Source organism: Fundulus heteroclitus, chromosome 19 (assembly GCF_011125445.2).
Source record: "Fundulus heteroclitus isolate FHET01 chromosome 19, MU-UCD_Fhet_4.1, whole genome shotgun sequence".
NCBI classification, from domain to species: domain Eukaryota; kingdom Metazoa; phylum Chordata; class Actinopteri; order Cyprinodontiformes; family Fundulidae; genus Fundulus; species Fundulus heteroclitus.
The window spans coordinates 13,802,857-13,825,092 of record NC_046379.1 but is presented as its reverse complement, the minus strand read 5'-3'; the positions used below and the strand labels follow the sequence as shown (position 1 = coordinate 13,825,092).

At 39.4% G+C, this 22,236-nt stretch overlaps 1 protein-coding gene across 2 annotated transcripts in view; it reads left to right on the top strand.

Moving 5' to 3' along the window:
- Positions 1–22,236, top strand: part of dlgap2a (discs, large (Drosophila) homolog-associated protein 2a) — a 281,858-nt gene that overhangs the window by 93,102 nt on the left and 166,520 nt on the right. The window contains exon 1 of one of the 2 annotated variants that reach the window (XM_036150387.1): positions 1,775–2,067. The exons of the other annotated variant lie outside the window; for it this stretch is intronic. The gene's annotated coding sequence lies outside the window, so the exon portion shown is untranslated. Of the gene's footprint in view, positions 1–1,774; positions 2,068–22,236 lie in introns of those variants that run through there. 2 annotated transcript variants of the gene reach the window in all.

The following is a 22,236-nucleotide window of genomic DNA, read 5'->3' as shown; positions in this document are numbered from 1 at the left end:
GAGTCCAGGTGGCAATTGAACCAAAAAATCTCTACCGCCTGTTGAGCATGCTGGGGTCGCCAATTCTTCCGTAAGTTTCCCCATGTCTCTTTTTGAATAACTGCACATGAGTAAGACCGCCTTACCTGCTCTTCCGCTCCTCAGGGCGATCATATGAAAAAAATCTCCCAAATCCACTCTGGTCTTATTTCTTTTTACCGAGGCCCTCCTCTTCTTCTCATGAAGTTGTGTGTGGTTCGCTTCTTGCGACTCTCTGCCATTTTCAAAGTATACGGCGAGAGCAGCAGTTCTACAATGAATGGCTAACACCGGAGCTAACAAGATACATAAACACTAGAAGTGCGCATGAGCAGCCAGCAAGCAGAAACTAACTAGGAACGTGCATGCATACTGACCCATAGATAAGGGTCAGTATGCATGGACCTCCTGGAACTCGAGGGACAGAGGGGGGCATGGGCAGCACGAGACATGAAGGCATCTGACAGGTTCTTTCCAGTCGAACCGAATAACAGGATTGGTCAGTTTTTACAACTCCTATTTCTGAATACATAATGTGTCGACTACTGTCACGATGGAAGGACCCTTTTACCCAGTATAACAAGAAAGGGTTTCTGAACAGGATTATCAACTACAGCTTCACGCACAATGCCATAGAACTGTTTACCTGCTAGTAGTACTAATATATTACACAAAATAGATGTGGAAATGTAGTTTTAGGACGACATCTGAATTTTTCAATTGCTAGATGGTTGAAACATAGGTGTTTCAACTGAAAAATTAACCCAAACGCACATTAAAACTAATTTTGGAATAAATAAAGCATACTTACAATAAGCTTATTGAATAAGCCCTGATTTCAGCCCCTTGGAAAATGGGTGAAATGTATTCAAAAGGCATCTCTGTGACAGAGATATGAACCTTATAAAAACCAACCAGTTTATATGAACTCTGTTGATTCTCCCGATAGAGGAGATAAAACACATCTATTATCAAGTGGCAAAGAAACCACACTCTTGGATGTTTGAAGTGTGAGATAATGGATATGTTTGGCCATGTATGTATAATTTGGACCCTGTGTGCATTGTTATTACAATACATTGAGGTTTTATGTTTTGATATTATTCAACATTAGTTAAAAAATGGTTGCAGCACAGCCCAAAATTAAGGTCAGAATCATGCTCATTATGTAAAAAAACAACAACTCCTAACCGGTGCTGCAATTAATTTTAGTGTGACTCATTTTGAATTTCCTTGTTTGTTTGTTTTTTCAAATACTAATATGAACATAAACCTGTTTAGATGGTGTCAAGCATTCCCTGCTGAGAACACAAGAAAGGGAAAACAAGGAGCGTAAAAGCCATTATCAGATGTAGTGATCCAGTCAAGGTGGTGAATAGCTTTTGGGAAATCGCCCTTAATATGTTGTCAGCTGAATAGTTTTTCAACAACAGCCATTCCAAAGCAAGGGAAGGAAAAGAAATTGCACGTCATGGAAAAGAAAACTAAGATTGTAGAGGAGTGCCATGAGAGAAAAATAAGCCTCCTGCTATGCCGCGGTCTATTCATCTTCTCTGTTTGTCCCCCCATTGTCTCCATCACTCTTCATTTGTTCGGGTAAATGCTCAATAAAGCGGAAATACAAGGATCCAGACTCCAGTCCCAGATTTTTGCTCCTGCCGATCTCGTGGAACCAGGAGCAGTAAATGCCTGTTTTTCCAGTCTCTCTCCTCTCTTCTCTCTCTCTCTTCCCCTCTCTCCCTGTGCTGCTGCACGCTGCTCAGCTCTGCTGCAGTGGATGGTCCTCACGGTGCGCTCGCAACTCGTCTCAGTGGAGGAGGGAGACCTGAAAATCTCTCCTTCACTTCCCCTAGCAGTATTTAACCCCTTTTTAGGGCAATCATCTCTCCACCATCCACTTGCCCGTAATCAGATTGTCTGGATGAATTTGATGGTTGTAGTCTTAGGATAGATGAGACAAGAAGACTTTTCCCCCGAACGATCTGCTGTCTGTGGACGATCAAGAACCTTGTGCTCGTAGATGCGTCCTGCTTGTAGAATAGGTGTAAGGTAAGTTCTCCAGCTTGATGTTGTTGTTTCAATGCAAAGAGCGCCTGCTTCTCCCTTTTTGTATGACTTGACATGTTCTAATCAGGAAATCCTTCTCCGGAAGTTGGTTGTAAACAAGTTCAAAATAAGGCATTGGGGTAGCATCTGACATGAAACAACAAGCGTTTTTTAGGGTATCTCTGAGGGTCTGCAATGCTGTGCTTTTAGACTGCCCGTTGAGCTTCTGTCAGTTGCCAAAGACCTCTGCAATAAATCCTTTTCGACTGCACCAAATTAAAATTGTTAACTCTTTCAAAGCATCTGTGCTTATGCGTTTGGAAACGGTTTGCATGCTCCTCACATTTTCATTAATGATCCAGTTTGAATCGGGCAACAGGGAGTGGTATATTCTAAAGGTGGAAGGAAAGAAAGAATAAAGTATTCTTTTTTTTGGACTGGGTGGGGGGGACCCTGCAGCGGTACCCCGCACTTAGAGTAATTTCCCAGAGATGAGAGCCGTGAGGCTCTGTGACAGCTGTGTGCATCGAGGGCACCACTCTGTGTGGGTGTTTGTGTGTATGTGTTAGAGTGAGTGCGCAGTGTTGGTGTGGGCGTTTGCATGCGTCTCATGAAAAGTGGAATAGGTGAACTCTTGCGTGGGCAGCCTTTGCGTGGCTTTTGTGAATGAAGGGCTTTTAGTCTGCGTTCAATGAGACGTGCATGTTTACGTTTCTGTGTGTGCGTTTTCCCTTTCAACACCGTCAACTGTCGCTCGTCCGTTGTTTTCCGTTTGCGAGCACGCACGTCAGCAGCAAACCCCCATCTTCTAGGAAACACCCAGGTGCATCACCGTGCCAGTTCACTCATTTACTCGGCGCTGTTTCATTGGAAATGATCCTTCTTACAACCCGGGTTCCAAGTTTTCCCAGGCTGCTTGGTGAAGCACAGAGGCGCCGCAGTCAGTCAGAAGAGATGTTTGAATGTTCATGTTCACTGCTGCACTGCAGGCAGACTCCCTCCAAATCTGCAAAGAGGCCAAGCTCTGCTCTGGCACAGACAGTCGAAGCTTGAGTTGAGAGGCTCTTATTTGTTGGTTCAGGCTTATAATCCAAAGCAACTTCCACAAGTCTGCGGGTTGTATTTCCAGGTAATGGGGTACCTGTCATTTGAGAATTGTTATCCTGATACTTGAGCAACTGTGTGGCTAATGCAACATGATGAGTTTGCAGTTGTCCAAATGACTCCATACACATAATATTTGGATGTGAGCAAGGAATCCCCAGATGGTTCTTGTGGCTCCCATTATATGAGAGGGTCTGAGTTTTAATTGGCCGTTCATTAAAAATGTTGACGTGCTGAAACATTATGGGGCTAAAACACCGAATGAGTACACTGTAATTCAAAACCAGGAAGAAGAAACGTTGAGGAACAGTTAATGAAGCCAACTAAAGTTTCATTAAAAGTGTGTCTGAAAAATGGATATTTACCAAAGATAGACGTGTCGTTGAAATCTCCTTAGATTATGATGAATCAGTGGAGCTTTCAGCTTGCATCAGCAACATCTGCCACCATGGGAGGAAAAAAGCGACATCTGCTTGTATTTCTGAGAAGAAATGTTCTAGGATAAGTTCAGAATTACACTATTCAAGCATGCATCACTATTCATGTTTCTTTAAACTCGCAGTTTTTTTTTCTGAGATGCACCAACTGAAAGCCACATTACGTAATGCTGGAATAAAAGAGAGAGTGAGGGTGAGAGGCTTCCCTTTCCTGGGAAGCTCTAAGTAGAGCTGCTGCTCCTCTGCACTGAAAGGAGACTGTTAAGGTGGTTTGGGCACCTGATCCAGATGTCTCCTGGATTCTTCCCAGTGGAGGGTTCTGGATATGTTCCTATGGAAGAACAGCCAGAGAGAGCCATAACCTGCTGGAGTAACTTTATATCCTATTTGGGCTGGAAATGAGTTAGGATCTTGAAGAATGAGCCAGACAGTGTTGCTGGGAAGAGAAAAGTCTATGCTTTACTTTGGGTCTGTTACCCTTGCAACTCAAATGTCAGAAAAGCAGAAGACAATGGATAGACAGAAATATAAATATGATCATTTTGTATTTCTTTCTTTTTTTTTTCTTGTTAACACTGCACATTTTCACGAGAGAAAAAGTTTTCACCATGCTGAACAAAACGTTCCAGTTCCTTTTTTTTTTTTATTTCACACCAACCTCAAACTTTAATTTAACTAGACTTTTGTTATTGAAATTTTATGTCATATACCAACACAACAGTAGTATGTGACTGTTAAGGTGATGCAGAATATTTTATTCTTTTAGTCACAAATGCATCTTAAAGTCATTATGGCACATGTATACTACTATTGCCTGTTTAAATGCATATTTAACACATATCAAAATATGGTTGGGGTGTGCTAACTACTGCTTTCTTAAGCTAATTTGCACACCAAATAACTACATTTATGTTTACTACATGTGGGATATTCATTTTAATAGTCTCTACTTAATTTAGAATCTAGTTAGCAAAAAGAAAAAAAAGTCTCATGTTTCAGACATTGAGTGGTTAATGACAACAATTTTAAAAGTTTGGCATGCAATTGTATGCAGCCTTAAAGAAAACATGCTTACAGCATGATGCTGCCACAGCCACTTTTCACCTGGGGAAGCTGTGTTCAAAGTAGTAGGGACTGATTTGTGGAGTGTAAGACTAATAGCTGTTGCCAATAGGCCTCATGGTTGCTTCTCTTAACCATGCTAGGTTTTCAGGATTACAGTTTTCAGATTTGCAGTTTTGACACTCTTTTCTGTTTTGGATAATGTATTCAACTGTGGATTGCATGAGGTACTCGGGCGTTCTTTATTAATCTAACATTTCTTTAAACCTCAACACAAATCCATGCCCTGTCTGCTGTGTACCTTGAAGCCAATGATGTTGTTTGTTCACTAATATTCCCTAACAAATCTCTGAGACCTTATCAAAACAGCAGGATTTATAGTGAGATTAAAGGGACCGCAGGTGGACTGTATTTACTAATTAGGTGACGTCTGAGAGAAATTGGATGCACTGGATTAAATTTAGGGATATTACAGTAAAGGGGACAGCTCATGGTTATTTTTTGTTTTATTTGTATGATTTTGTTTATGATTCACGTGTTATGTTAAAGCCAAACTCCTTTGCGTTTGGCTTTAACATAACCCCCACCCACCCCAAAAAGTAAAAATAAAATGTTTAAGGGAATTAATGTTTTTGCAGGGCACTTCCTTCCTGCTTTTAGTTTATGCACAACATCTTCAATGTCTTTAATTTGTCCTCATAAAATCCCATAACTTTGGTTAGGCTTTAAAAACCCTTTCAACAACACATGTTTAAACAACTTCCACCTGATTGTAGATTTTGATACAGTGCCAGGAGAGTCACCTGATTTAAACTGCACAGTATCTTGACAGTTACATGAATTTTTATTTTATTTTATTTTCCGAATGTCAACATGACAGAAAATAGGCTTAATTTCTACTCCAAGTGCTTGTAAGTTCTGGCCCAATAAGTCTAGAAGCATATGTATGTTAGTAACTGCTTATAAATGTATTTATTAAAATAAAAACTGCTGCTTGTCCCAGCAGAAATAAGGACTACATTAATTATTATTTATAGCGATTTAAATTTCACAATATTCAACCGGGATTTAAACTGTCCAGTAAGATATAAACCTCTTTTTTGCGCAAGAGTCTCAAACTCTTGTCATGTTGATTATAATTTTTTATGTATGCTTTCATTTGAACTACTTAATTTTTAGGTCGGGCTGTATCTTTAGATTTTTGCCATGCTTTGAATTATTTTGCAGCATATAGCATCGTCCCATAAACTCTGGCAAGCTTCCATGTCCCTGCTGAAGAGCAACCTCCCCCAGCATGATGCTGCCACTCCTCGGTGTTTTGCTTGTAGTCCAAAGAGGTTTATCTCATCTGACCAGAACATGATCTTTCACATGTGCCACATAGCCCTGCATGGAAAATTGCAAACATAACTTTTATGGCTGGCTTTCTCCTCGACACTCTTCTGTAAGGCCCAATTTTGTGGGGAGCATCATTATAGTTTTCCTAGCAACACGAGCCGAGGATCTCCACACAGCTCCTCCAGAGTGAAAATAGGTCTGAAGCATGCAAACAGAACCATGTTACGCCATATTCTGTCCATTTTCATATTTATTTCCACATTGAACAGTGCTTTGTTCAATGATGCTCAAAGCTTGAGCTGGGGTTTTATAACCTACCATACTTTAAATTAATTTAAACTTCACACCTGACCAGGTTATTTGTGCTTCATGATGCTGGTTGTTCACAATATCTTTCTAACAAACTTGCCAAGCCATTAAAGTACATCTGGAGTCACACTGAGACACAAGTATGCACCGGTAGGCTTTATTTACTAATTAGGGGACCTCTAAAGGTAACTGGTTGCACTAGATTTTATTTTGGTGGATTGAATTAAAGTGTAGGTTGTTGTATTCACCAGGATGCTGAAGTGCAGCAAACCATGGCAACAAAAAGGGGGTGAATGCAGATGCATACCATGTTTATTAGGTTTATATTTGAAAATTGTTTCCCTTGTACAGTATTATGTTCATTCTACTTCACACTTCTGCACTACTTTGCATTGGCCTATCACATAAAATGCTAATTAAATACAACTGAGGCTTATGATTGAATTTGAGAAAACGTGAATAGGTTCAAGGGGGAGGACTCATTTGCAGGGTATTGTAATTGTAATGTTTGCACTATAAGTCACATTCTATCAATGTTAAGATGATGAACAGACATTGTTTAAAAAGAAAATGGAAAAAATAGATCAATCTTTTTCTCCTTTGAGGACCGGTGGACATCAAGAGTCACATTTGTCTCACAAAGACACAGAGCTGTAATCTCAAATGATTTACACAAGGCCAGGCTAGTGACCTCCATTTATTTTTCTGTCATACCTAAAGTGTTACCCTATCTGTCCATTGGCGGGGGTGGTATTTCAAGCCCTGAGTCTACATTAACCCCGCTGACAGGGACAGTTCAAGAGTGTCTTGTCAGAAAACCTACTCCTTTGGGCTTGTGTCTTTCTGCCCCTCTGCATGGCATCAGAATAAAGCAGAAACACGGACAGCTTCCAAGCAATACTGCCATACTGTTTTACTCAAAGTGAATATTTAGTATCAGCTGAATCTGCTTAAACAAACTACTCTTGCTGTTGTTGCTTATCATGGTCCAGATTTTGGTTTGGGTCTTCCCTGCATGCATTACTTCTGTCTGATGCACTGCAGCAACTTGCTTACTAAATGAGACAACTATTTCCCAATAGTTATTTATGAAGACTGAAAGATGGACAAAAAAAAAAAACTCTAACAAAACCGCAGATTGAAGACTCCACTGTTTGTGTTCTTGGCGCCTCACGTTGGAATTTGCAACAACGGCCTTGACGGCAATCTTCACTGAAGCTCAAACGCTGGAAAAGAAAAGCATTAGTCAGCTGTAAACAAAGGACAAGTGACAGTATTATAAGATACAGTGTGTGTCATCTCTCCTGGTATGTAGTAGAAGCACAAAGACACTAACACAAACTCACGCCTGGGGACAGTTTTGTGAGGCCAATTCTCGTCATTTATATTTTTTGATCGTGAGAGGAAGCAGGAGTACCCAGAGTGCAGTGCAGAACTACATGGTGGAAGACCCTGGGCCAGGCGTGTCCAAAGTGCGGCCTGGTACCCTGCTCCTGAAACATTCAAAAGTAAGCAGTGCATGGCCATTACGAGAGAGTGGAACTCTGGCTTTTGTGGCTTTTGGAATAATTTAGTGTGGCCTCCGACCACAGTTCAAGAATGGTACGAAATTGGCCCTCCAGCAAAAGGAACAGAAGCAAAAGGACATTTTTTGTAACTTTTGAAAGTTAAGGGCTTCAAGGAAAAATTATTTCTTGTTAAATGGAGAGTGATAGGTACTGATTAAAGTATTTTTCTATATAAGCCGTGTTTTTGTTTTGTTTTTTATTTGATGTACAGATAGTAAGTAGGGCTGCGAATATTTAGCTATTATTCACTCATGAACAGACTTGGACACACCCGTTTATTTAACTTGTTTTTGAAAGTTTTTTTTTTTTTTTTTTTGTGGTCGGGAAGGAACTAAAAACTATTTTTGGACCAATACCACTAAAAATATTCAACCCAAAAAGTTAAGAAACTGTACACCTTTCTCTCATTTCTGGAAACATGACACCTTTTTTGACCTACAATAACTTAATATTTTCTACTTTGTTTCAATCAAATGTTATATATTTAGTTTATTCCTGAGCAGATGTAAAGAAAAAAATTCACAGTAAAATTAATAACCATTTTTATATATTTTTTTTAAATGGCCCTTGACTGTTTTCAACTTGGCAAGTTTGGCCCTTGGTGCAAAAAGTTTGTACACCCCTGCCCTAGGCCATGATTCAGACTCAGGCCCTCCTTGCTGTAAGGCAAACAAACACAACAAACAACTGCATTACTGTTAATAGAAACCTAAAAGTCAGTTTCACAGAGAATTTGAGTTTTACAGTAGACCAAATGTCATTTTTACTACTAGAAAGTATGCCCATGTGGTATTTGATATATGCACTAAATTTGTCTGGCATCCTTTTCACAAAATGTGGTTCACAATGCTGTGTGGCGAGGAGGCAATGAGCCTGGAGCCCCGCTGTGGCGTTGAGGAAGTCTAGGTTGTTCTTACAGTGGCCTCTGCTCATGTGTGTTGATGCTTCTGGTGTCTCACATCTTCCTCTTGGCAATACAGAACAGACCCTTCGTTGTGCTTAGGTCAGGCAAGTTTGTTAGATAATTAAGCACAAGGATGGCATGTTTATTAAAGCAGCTACTTTTGGCAGTGTGATCAGATGCCAAATCCTGCTAGAAAATGAAATCAGCATCTCCATAAAGCTTCTCAGCAGCTGACTTTAGACTTGATAAAACGCAGTTGACTAAAACCAAAAGGTGATCTGTCTCTTTAAATCATTGACTGTGGAAACATCACGCCGTCATTTGGATTCTTTGGCTTTTCATTCTTCCTCCAGACGGTGAGAAGTTGATTTGCAAATTAAATACTATTTAAATTTCCTACCATCACCGAGCAACTGGCAAGTCATTTTTCTGCTTTGTCCAGGTAAGACAGCCAGAAATATATTAAAACAAGGAATATGACAGTTGTAGCCCATACCCTGGATACATTGTATTCTATGGCTCTTTAAGCTCCAGCTTCAGCTGCAGTCCATGCCTTGTGATTGTCCCCTCAAATTCTTGAACAAACTTTTCTCGATAAACCTCTCAAATCGTAGTTTATTGCTGTCCTATGTATTTTTCCCCTTACATTCAGTTTTCCATTAATAAAACAAGATACCCCACCCTATGAAAACCCTGCTTCTGGAGTACTGAAGTTTATTTGGCTTACCATCCTTGTGGTATCAATTACTGTCTGCTGAAGAACACTTCAGTAGCAAAAATTATTTTATTGGAATATTATTTGAATATTATACTGTTCTAATAATATAATTTAATATTCCAATTTTCTGAGAAACTGAAATTTGGATTTTCATTAGTTGTAAGCCACAATAGTCACAATAGTCAATAGTTTACTACACACTTGAAATTCTCCCTGTGTGTAATACATTTAAATAATGCATTCAATTTCTTTGTTTATTTCAAGGATAACCCCTTGAGGATGCATCATCTCATTTTCAAGGGGGTTCTTACAGAACATAAACATAATCAGCAATAATACAAATCATAATTAAGGGTAAATCCAAAACATAATCCAAAACAGTTAAACACAGAGACACCCAAACATATTCAAATGCATGCTCTGACTATCCTATTTGAATCCAGTCAGGGAAACAAAATAACCTTTGCTTGTTGAAATGCACCTCTCAGTAAAATTGATAAATGAAACCCAACAGTAGAAAATAGTTGCATCGTTGATAAGGATAAAGTTACATCATACAACATGAAAATTTGATACAGATTGTGTCCTATTACGTCCGTATGATGCTCGAATGTAGGATGAGACATTCCTCCCACTGTAGATGATCCGCTGCTGTGTTCTGTTGAGACTGCGCATGCTTGTTGGATATGCTCGTGCTTGCATGGGACTTGAGCAAGAATCACTTCTCAATCCATCTGCTGGTGTAACAGTTTTGACTTCATACTGCGTCCAAATGACTCTTTCAGCCCCTCTCTTTTTTTGAGAGCTCCCACAAAAACATGCATACACCAGCAGCAAACACGCTGCGTGTCACTGAGGCTCTAAACAGCTGACTCTTCAGAGGAGAGCTCTCTCCTGATGGGAATCTTGAACCAAACCCAAAGACAAGAGAAGAAGGCTTTCCTTTCTTCTGTAGCCGCAGTGTCCATCCACCCTTTATTCATTTTCGGTCTGTCATCCACCAACACTCGTTTTCTCCCCTTTCTCTATCCCTGGGCAGTCAATAAGTTGAAATGCATCCTGAGCCACTGCCAAAGCCGAACTTCTAAGCCACAGGTAAAAGATTAAAGCCAAATGACTCGTGCGCTGAAACAGAACAACCTCTTTGCCACTTGAAAGCACCGCTCGGTCCAGCTTCTTTACAGTTACACTTGAATAAGCTTCCCTAGCTGTAATGTTTTTTCTTCCCCTACCTCCAACAGCAGTTTGCTGACACACCTTCATTCCTCTGGTACAGAGTCAAAGGATGATAAACTGTTGGCTGCTCTGCTATACCGCCTCTGCTTCCCAGACAGGCAGTGCAAACAGCACTGCAGAGAAAGCAAGCAAAATTAAGGCTGAGGCTGCAATTAAAATTAAAAATTGTAAATGTACACTTTGACAAGATATGCAAAGATTTTTTTTCTGCTCAATCCCATAATAATGAAACACTTGAAAAGGCCAAAAAATGTGTTAGTCTCCTTAACCTAAAGTGCTTACAAATACACAAAGAAGTCCTAAATGGCTGCTAACGGTCCATGGTGTGTTCTTCTCTTACCTCCCGCTATGGTGTTTGCACTATTTCACAATTTAAACCTGTTTCCTGATGTGGGAAAATTGTTGTATCCGTTGCGTTTAAAAAAGTCTGCATGTTCGTTTATGTGAAAAGCAGATCACTGAATTTATTGAAGGCTCTAGCTTCGGTTCTACACGGATCCCCTATTTGTTCAACCCGCAGCCCACGCAATGTTCTGAGGAGGCCACAATCATACAGTGCATGCAAGTTTTAGACAATGGATGACGTGACCCATAGTCATCCATTTCTGGTCCTACATAGTCATTTTAAGCTAATGCTACACGTGTAATGGATAGAAGGGAATTTCAAATGCTGCCATACAATCAGACAGTAACTGCAGTCAAACATATTTTTCATTTGGGTTAGACCTAGAGGAAAAAAAAGCGATGCTCCTACGTTTAGTTATTGTGGCTAAACCAGCTGCTGGAACGTTTGCAGAAAGCAGTTATTAACTTAACATCATCTGCAGACACCAGCGGATGTTTTCTCTTTGGTCAGCTTTAGGATGCAGCTTTACTTAAATTTGTATTGGTGCATAATTTTTGGGGTAAAGGTTTACCCAAGCGGCAGTTTTTGGTGAATGAGGAACATCTACCCCTTTACACAGGGATCCACATTTCCTGCCTAGATAGTCTTTGCAGTAAAAGTGCTAACTGCATCCTATTTCTGTCACCAAAAGCCAAACATCCATTTGACATTTTCCGTTTATGAATCTTTTTATTAGTCAAATCTGTTCTCTGTTTAAATCCATAGGCAGCACACGATTCAAGCTGTCGTGGTTATAAACATAGTCTTCATCCATATATGACATTCCAAATCTGGTTTTGAGAGCATTACTTAAAAATTCTTCTTTCGTGTCAGAAGGATGTGTTGAAATTATGCCTTTGTTTTGCTTATAGTGATTTATTTGTTTCATACATTTTATAATTTTTAGCTTTCTTGGTTTAAAAAGAAGAATACCCCCCCCTTGGATTGCTTTAAGGGACAAAAGGTCCTAATCGGGATATAGCCTATGATTCTATTTTGACAGTATAGTTTTATTTAGTTTTAAGGTGAAATTTTTTGTGACAAGCACATCCACCTGAAGTTCCACACATCCCACCTTGGTGCTTGTGATAAAATATAGTCATTACTGCTGCATAAACATAAATATGTAATTTTATTGCAGCAAGAAAATCATAGAAAACTGAATGCTCTTGCTTCTCCATGCTTAACATCATGCAGTAAAGTGTGTTGTATACAGTAGTGGGACACTTACAGCTTATTATTGTGATTAGGTTTAAAATCCTGTGTTTGTTTGGCACTACATTGCAGGGCCCGTCTCCCTTAGTTGCCATGGAGACAGCATTAGGCAGAGGTGCCTCAACGTTTTTTTTTTTTTTTGTGTGTTTCTTTGCGTAGCCCCATGCCAAGCCGTCCTGCTTGTTGGGGGCTCACCCGTGCCAACAGCGATTGTGGGCGGATAGATGGGTGCATGTGCATGTTTTACTGACTCTGAGTGAGTGGGAGAGAAAGGAATGGAAGATATCAAAAGAAGATTTGAGGGATTGTGATAATGCGAGGAAAAAAAACAACTAGGGGGAAGAGTGACATGAAGATAAATTAATGACGAGTATGTGTGGGACAAATACTCATGCATGTGATCAGACCTACATTACGTGTGCATACACATTTTCCAGCAGAGGATGATGACAGTACGCACATGTGAGTGAGCAGAGTGAGTGTGTGGGTGGAGGGATGCCGCAACAGTGCAGCTTATTCTGCCTTCGGTTTGATCTCTGCAACTCTCTCACAGGGGTTCTCACTGCATTACTTCACAGCGGTTCACACAGTTTGATGCCAAATACAGACTGCCTCTCATTATTTCATGGCATGACATTCTTTTATTGACACCATGGATTTTAAATTCTGGAGAGGGTCTTGATTTCTCAGAGCAATATGTGTATTAGACATGGTTCAGGACTAAAATAGCCACTATTCCATATATTATATACATTTTGACATGGACAATTTTTATGTTCATTCCCTGTGATATTTGAATGATTGTCATCAAATCCCCTGAAAAATACATGCAATTATAATTTGGTAGAAGCAAAGTGGTGATTGTTCCAGTTTCTGTGTATTGTTACATTTGGTCTGGAGATATCACTATTGGAGATAATCTGTGCTGTTTTCGTTCAACCTCGTACCCCAGTTACTCTATTGGGTTTCAAGGAATTTTTGGACTATAAAATGTTTTTATTGCATTAGCATTGCTACTTTTATACACCCTGTTCTCCAAATCTGTAGAATCAGCACAACAGCAACTTGAATATCGCTGCAAGGACCAAACAATAATAACAATACTTGAGCGCACTGTATGCTGTCCAAATGCTTCACTCACCTCAAGTTGCTGGATGCCTGAAACCTAAAGTGTAACTTAAAATATAACTTTTCTTATAAGTCTGACCAATTGAAAGCTGCTAGAGCATTGCAATTTCATTGCTAGATGGTGATCAGTTGATCCTTTTATTAAAAAAATAAAAATAAAATGAAACCGCGACAGCATGCAACATGGACAAGTAAAATACTGGGTGAAATGACAGCAGAACACTGTAAACTGCATACCATGGATCCCAATTTATAAGGACTGTTTAGAAGAGGAGTGCATTCTTTTATTTACATCTGTATAAGTCTTCCATTTTAGTTTGCATAAATTGCTGGCATATATAATGCCAGTTAATGTTTTTAATTCCACCTAATTTCAGTAAACTACAAGTTTGTGCTTCTGACAGCTACTCAGTTTAAACATATCAGTTGATGAAACATCAAACCTCTCAAGTTGTCTGATAAGTTTAGAGTGAGATGGGTTAATAATCCTGTGTAGTAAGGGTGTTTGATCAGCGCACAATGCTGTCGGTGGGCAGGCTGAGGGTTGATTAGCTCTTCCGCTACTATTTTAATGCTAACAGCAGCAGGAACTACAGGAACCCACCACGCTGTCGAAAAGGCCAAAACATTGTGCAGAAGGCAGGGCTTAGACTGACCTCTGAACGGACAGTCGATGGATTCCTCTCAGCCCTTTCAGTATGTGAGTGTGAGGAATGCAATGTGTAGCGTGTGAAGTCAGCAAAATACAGGTCTCACAGTCATAGCGTGAGGCTTGAGAGTTCTGTGAAACAGCTTCTCAGGTAAATAAAATATTTGTGCTGTGATGTCAGAAAGAAACATTTGTTGGATTTAAATGTTAGACGTTTGTAGCTCTGCTTGTCTATTGCCCCTTTTCAACTAGTACCAACTCAGTTTGGTTTAGCTTGGGTTGACTTGCTTTTTCGGCATTTTCTTTTGTAACGGTTTGTCACTATTTTTAGTACCTGCATGCTTGCAATTTCAACTGTTCTGAGTAACAATGAAAGTGTGACGTCATAAGACTGTTAATCTTCAACTGTTAAATCATTGTACGCCCGATTTACTGTGAATTTATTGTGAATTTATTGTGAATAAGCACTATTAACCCTAGCTAGCTGCCCACGACCTTCTCTGGCTCTCTTCTTTTACTCTGAGGCTGACAACATAAACAGAGCAGCTTTCTAGGTTGTTGTTATGTTGGTGAATCTACAAATTACATCACTTTGAACTGTGGGGCTGCCTTGCTATTATATCTTGCCCCCACTGATTTGCTACTCAATGGGGCAATCCTCAAATTATGTCAAATTACTAAATTTAGAACAGGCAGAGCGTCGGCGGAGCCAATTAACGTTAGGTGGAATGTTTAGGTTTATATTTTTGTTCGGGAGAACACTGGAAATGGCTTGGCTGGGTCTAGCTTAGCTACCACACAGCCCAACTTCTCTTCTAGCAAAAGACAACCTTACCTTTCTACTAATACAGCTTTCTTTCCACCAAATTTCAGGCCTCTTCATTTCAACCAACGTCTCAGTTGTTCGACGCTGTGCTTCTCAATTGAAGCATGTTGAAATGAAGCTCCTCGGACATCCTCATCTTGGTAACTGGAGTTGATTTCCAGGGGGTGGAGCTAATAGGTCTTACTTGAGAAAAGCCCTATTGTAATGGAAAATTAATCAAACTGTGTAGAATGAACCCAAAACATACTGATAAATTATTATTTTTCATTGTTTTTATTATTTAGATTTTAAAGTGTTTCACTATTTTTTGTTACAGAATTATGGAAGCATAGAACTGACACAATTTAAAAAAATATTATGTAGCCGTTTCTCCTTATAACGAGATATTTTTCTCGTAAAAATAAGAAAGCTTTCTCGTCATAATAAGAAAATATCTTGTTACAACGACATACAGTTTTATGGCATGACATCACGTTTCATGGACATTGGACCTCCTTGATGGAATGAAGTGTGATTGGAAATGGAGATTCAGTCACTTTATGCATTTTTCCTAAGAAGAAATCTGCAAGGGGATAGGCATTTCAAAACAGAGAAATGACAAAGTAAGTCATTGAATGGTGGATGTGTGTACGATCCGGCCCGGAAAACGAATCTGATCGCAGCAAAAGTAGGACATCCCGAGGAAAAGGAGACGTCTGATGTCTTCTGACAGCCACCTGCTGTTATCACAACAGAAATCTTTGCTGGCCTCACTATAGGCGGTCTGTAGGCTATATCCACAAGTTGCTAAATAATAATGTTATAGTAGAGGCTGAATTAACTTATCACAACATTTATTTAAATTTTATTATCATTTAGGACTTAGTAAATCACCTGCCAAACCTGATGCCAAGAGGGAAGCAACCCTCGCGACCTCCTCGGTGGTGGAAACGGGAAAGGATGAGACTTCGTGGACAGTTAGCCTGCTGAAGCTCCAGGGAGACAACATATTAAAAATTATTATCCTCAAAACAAAGGGCAAGTGATGGTCCGTCAGCAAACAACAAACGGAGCTGTTCTTTGAAAGCATGCTGAAATGCGGAAGTGCAATGTTTACGACTTATCGATGAAAGTCCGGCAAAAATGTTTGTGTTGTCACTGCTTTGCTCTCGGGTGTAAACATTTCTCATTGGCCAAAGGCAAACCCAGAGTCCGGGCAGTACCTTTTTTTGACAACATGAAATACGATTATTATTGAAATGTTGTGTGCAACCTATTAATTCTATTATATAAACTAAGTGGACATTGACTATGGTGTAGACATAAACTTTTGTGTCATGTATACTGAACTGTTTCATCTGAATTGGACCTCATCTTAGTTTTAGAATACGTAGCATCCTTTAACATTGGGCTTGAAATTCACTGCTTTTCAAATTCTGTTACTACAGACTGTTTGGCCCTCAGGGTGCACTAAGAAGCCAGTATCTGCCGTGGATAGCGACAGATACTTTGATCAGTGGTTAAACAGGGGTACCTACACATGTGCAGCTGGAAAAGATGTTTCAAAGGTGAGACTCTGCTGTCTTTGACAGAATCGAGTAATCGCTGAATTTGCAAAGTGAAGAAAAGAGAAAGTGAAGAAGTAATAGGGATGTAGAGAGTTACTCTTTGCATCTTTCAAGCATAACCAAGGGTCAGGTAGGTTGTACAGTATTTTCTTGGATATGGACCTCTGAGAAGGATTTAGTTTGCATTTCTCACAGCTGTTTCAGGATCACCAAACATTTGCACCACAATGTATTGCACCTCAATAGAGACAAATGCTGGGATTTTATCATGAATTAAGATCCATTTTAATGGACCAATGCATTAAAATTAATGGATTTTTTTTTACCCGTCACTGTTTTGAGAACCCACAGAAATACAGAATTTTCTCTTAATATTAAAAAAAAAAACACTCCAGTGGTTATCTGCAAGCTTTGCAGGATCACCAATGTTACCTTACTGTGAACCCATTTTTCAGTGTGTATCTATTTTCAATGTCTTTTTTTTCTCTCTCACAGTATGTTATTTCACCAAATTTCCTATTTCAGTCCGGAGTTCCTCTTCCTCTTGTTAACTCAGTGTTTTTGCTGCAGAATAATTACTAGAAAGGTTTACATTGCTCTGGACATCTTGAAAGGATCTAGAAAGGAATAACTGCTGTATATTCTCTGTGAGAGGCTCTCTCTGTACAGACGCTAGTGTGTTTACAGAGGGAGTGCAGTTCTTACAGCATCAGAACCCAAATCATGCAAACAAATCCCACAAAGCCCCTCAGATGTATGTAAATATTCTCACAACTTTTGCACATGCTTTTTTATTCATCCCATCACTTACCCAGCTGTTAAAAACATCCAGAGCATTGAAAAGTGGACGACAGCTGTTGGAAATATCAACTTGTATTGCTTGTTGATGAGATAAAACTTGCTGAATAAACATGACATTACTCAGTCACAAATTCTTGCATTGATCTGCCACAGGCAGAGGAAAAACAAAAGACATCTGGCAGGAAGATGTTTAAACCAAACCCCTACAATGCTTGGCTTTTTCCCCAATATAGTCTTGTAAGGGATACACCACAAAACAGGACTACCTTACTCAGGCCACCAGCACGTGGATGAATTGTTATTGAGACATTGAGTGTTGATCGTAGGTTTACATAAACTCATCATGAGTTTAAATGTCATCTGAATTTTGAACTTTTACTGACGCATTTGAACCATTTATTTTCTTTGATTTGAAGAACAGCGACCGCCACCATACTAGACACCTCTTGTGGTGTTCCTCAGTTTGAAAGCCTCACTTTGACTCCCTCAAACATTAGTCCCTTTTTAGATCCATTGTTGCTAAACATCTTGTCCAATTTCTTTAAAAATGTGACATTTTAGGTTACATAACAATATGACAGTAAATAAAATATAACATAAAATAATTATGGGAGCTGTATGCTGCGTCCTCATTCCACCCTGGAAAAAATAATGGCTCAAATGTATAATTTAAAACTCAAAACTGGTAGAGTTCTCTATGCTACAAACTCACACTCCTATTTCACACACCTCCACTCACCCATGCATAAAATCCAAATAGCTGAAGATCATACAAATACAAGTTCACATTTTACTGATGTGGCCCATATACTTGCCAGAAACAATCTTTACTTTTTAGAGGCCGTCACGTAATTAGGGTACCCACCTGACATATTATTTTTAGTGGATTAAAACTGCCCTGGCACATGTGGGCATCCAGCTTCTCTATGTGGCATGTGTGAATTGAGACCGAAAATGTGAAAAAATGAAATAAAACACAAAACTATTGTGGCCTTCATGCCATTAATGAGTTTATATATAAACTTCTGACTGACAGTGTGTAAATGGAGACGAGCAGAAGTATTTTTTCTAACAAATTTACCAATATTGACTCATATGATGGAGGCACTAAGTCAAATGAAACTGGGAGTTGCTTTTGTAATGAAGACAAGCAAACTCCTAGGCATGTTCCACATATGGGAGTTGGTGTGCTTGCCATTAATTAAACTGGTCTGGGCCAGAAACCAAGAGTGAATGATGTTTTTTTTTATTTAAGGAGCATAAATCACCAGTTTTCAGAGGAAAAGAGTTTTCCTCACAGAATAGTTACCCCGCATGTCTCTATCTGTATGATGTACACTCTTGTCTCTTCAAAGTTGCCATATAACGATCTTCATGTGTGTGTTTTATGACCGAAACCACCAACACATTTTGATCCCACAAACATTCACACAACTTGCATGATGAATTTTAAGGTTACTGCCTGGAACGCCCTTGTTTTACTCACTTCACATCCAAAACATGTGGTGTTCCTTATCTGCTCTCACCCTATCAATTTGTCCTGAAATCTATAATTTATCCCAGGGTCGCTTTGGAAACTGGATGATGGACTCGTGTATCATCGCGTGTTTTTGACCCTCACCCACCAAGTCGTGACTTGACTTATCCTTGGAAATTCAAGGCTGATTTTGACAAAGACAGAAGGATCCCATAAGTTCCAGCTGGATATGGTTGTTGCAAAGGTCTCCCTGGTCAGTTAAATTTTTTTCAGATATTTACAGTTCATTTGATGGTTTCTTTTAATGTTTCATATCGTGTCAGTATAGTTGTTAACCAAGTAAGCTGCAAAAGGAGGATTACTAATAATTGCTGTATTTCAAAGCGATGCATGATGTAAAAAAAAAAAAAGATGTTTTACCCAGGACTAACTAGATTGTTTTATTCAGCACACAAACAACCATTTTGCCTCTAAACTGATAAAAGCAACTTTAGTGGCAGTTTGTTCGCATACATCTATCTTCTTATCCATGTGTACTCAAAGAAAGTAATTTCATGTTCAGATAGTGTTTCCTGACATTTAAAACTTTTTGCATTACTATTTGGTGACTTTCTCTGTTTAAAAAAAGGGTAATAAAACAGGAGGGATGTTTGTTGGACCAACGGAAATAACTAAACTGTTTCAGGGTGGATAGTTGGGATCAACAGAGAAATTCTTTGGGGCCAAATGGCTCGGTTGGCCAAAAGGGCTCATGTTAAATTTAAGTCGGTGCCCGGGTTAAAACAAAATAGGCAGACCGGGCTGTTTGCATCACTAGGTTGCTCCCACTGGGACAACCAATACTCAGTGTGAAACTGGCTTTGGAGTGCACCATGTGATCTTTACCATCCTGTAACGCTGGGCCCGACTGCCAGTTACTAGAGGGCCAAGCTGTACTGAACCATTTTCAGTTGTAGAGCTACTCTACTACATGCCTCTAGCAGATGCCAGAGTAAATGGTTAGTTAAAAAAGCAAAGGTATGGCCACTAATGACAGAATTTACAAAAACACGTAATTTACTGGAAAATTACTTAAAGCTCAGCCAAACTACGTGACTTTTAAATAAAAGCTCCCAGTTTTAGACTGAGTAGATGTTGGTACATGCAACAAAGACAATGCAGCATTACCTACTTACCATTGGAAACTTTATGAATCTAGTAAATCAACTGTAGCTTCATCATAGATCATTGACTGTACGATTTAAATTCACACCTTTTTAACAGCACACTGCCTCATCAACTACTCATCAACCTGCTCCAGGGTATTAAAGCTTAAAGATATGCTTTTGTTTATGATTATCACAAGACCACAAAGTTATAATGTATCAAATATGACTTAAAAACAAGCAATGTGATATTTTTTGTTTTTGTTTCCTTAAAGGTGTGTGATAAAAAGCTTTATTTTTAAAAGTCAGAACTGTGTCCAATGTGTTTTTAAAGATGAATCAAAGCAATACACTCAACCTTAGATAATGATGTCAAAGTCTCACTTCCATTACACTCTTTAGACCCTTAGAGTCATTTGACCTTAAAAAGTTCCCCTAAAGTCACCAAATGGCCTGTAAGGAGCCATACCAACAGAGACAAAATTAGTCACTTTATTGTTGGCTTCTGTTGATCATTACTTTATGCAGTTTATAATCCCAAAATAGCAGTTTGATGACAGTAGCTTGTATTAGGCTTAATTTGCTAAGTTTCCATCCACTGACCAGAAGGTGAGAATTATTGTTGAATTAAACAGAAGAACACTTTATTAATTCTTTGGGAGAGTTATATTTTACAGTACAAATTGCTGAGGAACAATAAAAAAAAAACAATAATCCATTGAAAGTAGGAAGTGAGAAGAGGATTTAAAACACTGCAGAATGTGACAAAAAGCACTTTCTTGCTTTGTTGTCAGGAATGTGTGCCGCACAGCAGGACCGATTTCCACATTAACACCTTCCCCGTTTTAGCTCTGTAAAAATGTGGCACCACTGTGAAGATGGGGTGGCTATCTAACAACTTCATTTCGAGGTTGGTGTGTGTACGGAGGATAAACACATCTTCAGCCATTACTGCACCTCCCACGTTCTTCCGCTTCCTCTTCTCACATACCTGATCCGAGGCAAATCGAGCCAGAGACCCGCTGACTTGTAAGAGATGGGGTCATTAGGCCAGACATGTGCTGCTGTGAAACCCACTGCGAAGCACATGTCTGGAATTATCACATACAGACACAACGATAGATTAGCGCATTCGGATCATTAATCATTGTTGAAGTAAAGAACAATTGGAAACCTACCTGTTTTCATTCAGGTCGTTTACAGAGTTCACTGTGGCTTGTGTTTATAGAAGCCTTGTCTCTTGGTATGGATCTCTAAATTCAAGCACTGACCTGCATTTTCTTCCCTGGATCCTCGGAGCTCCTTAATATGAAGCAGGGCTGTTGCAGGATTTTGGTTGAATGAATTAAAGCCGTCAGTCAACAACAGCTCGCCAAAGAGTAAACCCAATCTGTAAATTACAGTGAGGATTGTGGGTGATATCGGCGAACAGATGCACTAGGCAGATGGGTTGGTTTTCTTTCATTTTTTTTTGTAGCAAGCATACAAAGCCAAATCTCCATGTGTCCACAGGGCTTTCAGAAGGCTTGCATTTGTAATACCATTTAGGCTTGCAAGCAGAGCGTTTAAAGCTATAATATGCTGGAGATGTTTTGGGACCCATATTGAACCATTTTAAATTATAACGTTTGCTGCAGCATAGCAAGAATTAGGATGAAGACTTCAAGCACCCATGTATTGAAGGTGGGTGTCTCAAAGGACATCCATCTAGATTTTCTTAATGAATAGAAGAGAAGCAAGATTGAACTTTATTACCATCAGTCAGTCTGAATAATTTGGGTATCCGTGAGGTTGTGATCTCATCAGTAGGATGTCATTTTACTTTGTCAATCTATCCCTTAGTCTAACTGGGTAGCTAGAGGGTTATAAAATGCAATGTTCTTGAGCCATCAAAGGTATTGTACAGGTTATTCTTTATTGCGTTTGTTTTTTGTTGTTTTTTTACAAGATCTGGTGCATGAAAACAATGAGACTTGGAACTGATTAAAACCAGGATTGCATTAAAGTTTTACATCAGCCCGAAGTGCTTGAATACAAGGCAAGTGGACTTCTCTTGTATCTTGAAGACATTTCCCTTCTCATCCAGAAGATTCTTCAGTTCAGTTGGTTGCAAGCATCGGGCGTATAAATTGTAGACACAACAATCACAACAACAGGGTCACCAATGGGGCTGTTAATGGTCCCGTGAGTCTTTGGTCCTACCGTTCATGCACTTTCTTGCTTAGGTCCTTTTTATTTGACAACCAAACTAGGTCACCTAACACTGAAGAAATTTAAGCTGTTTTCATCACTTGTCTGAGGTGCTGCAACCAACGTCCAGAAC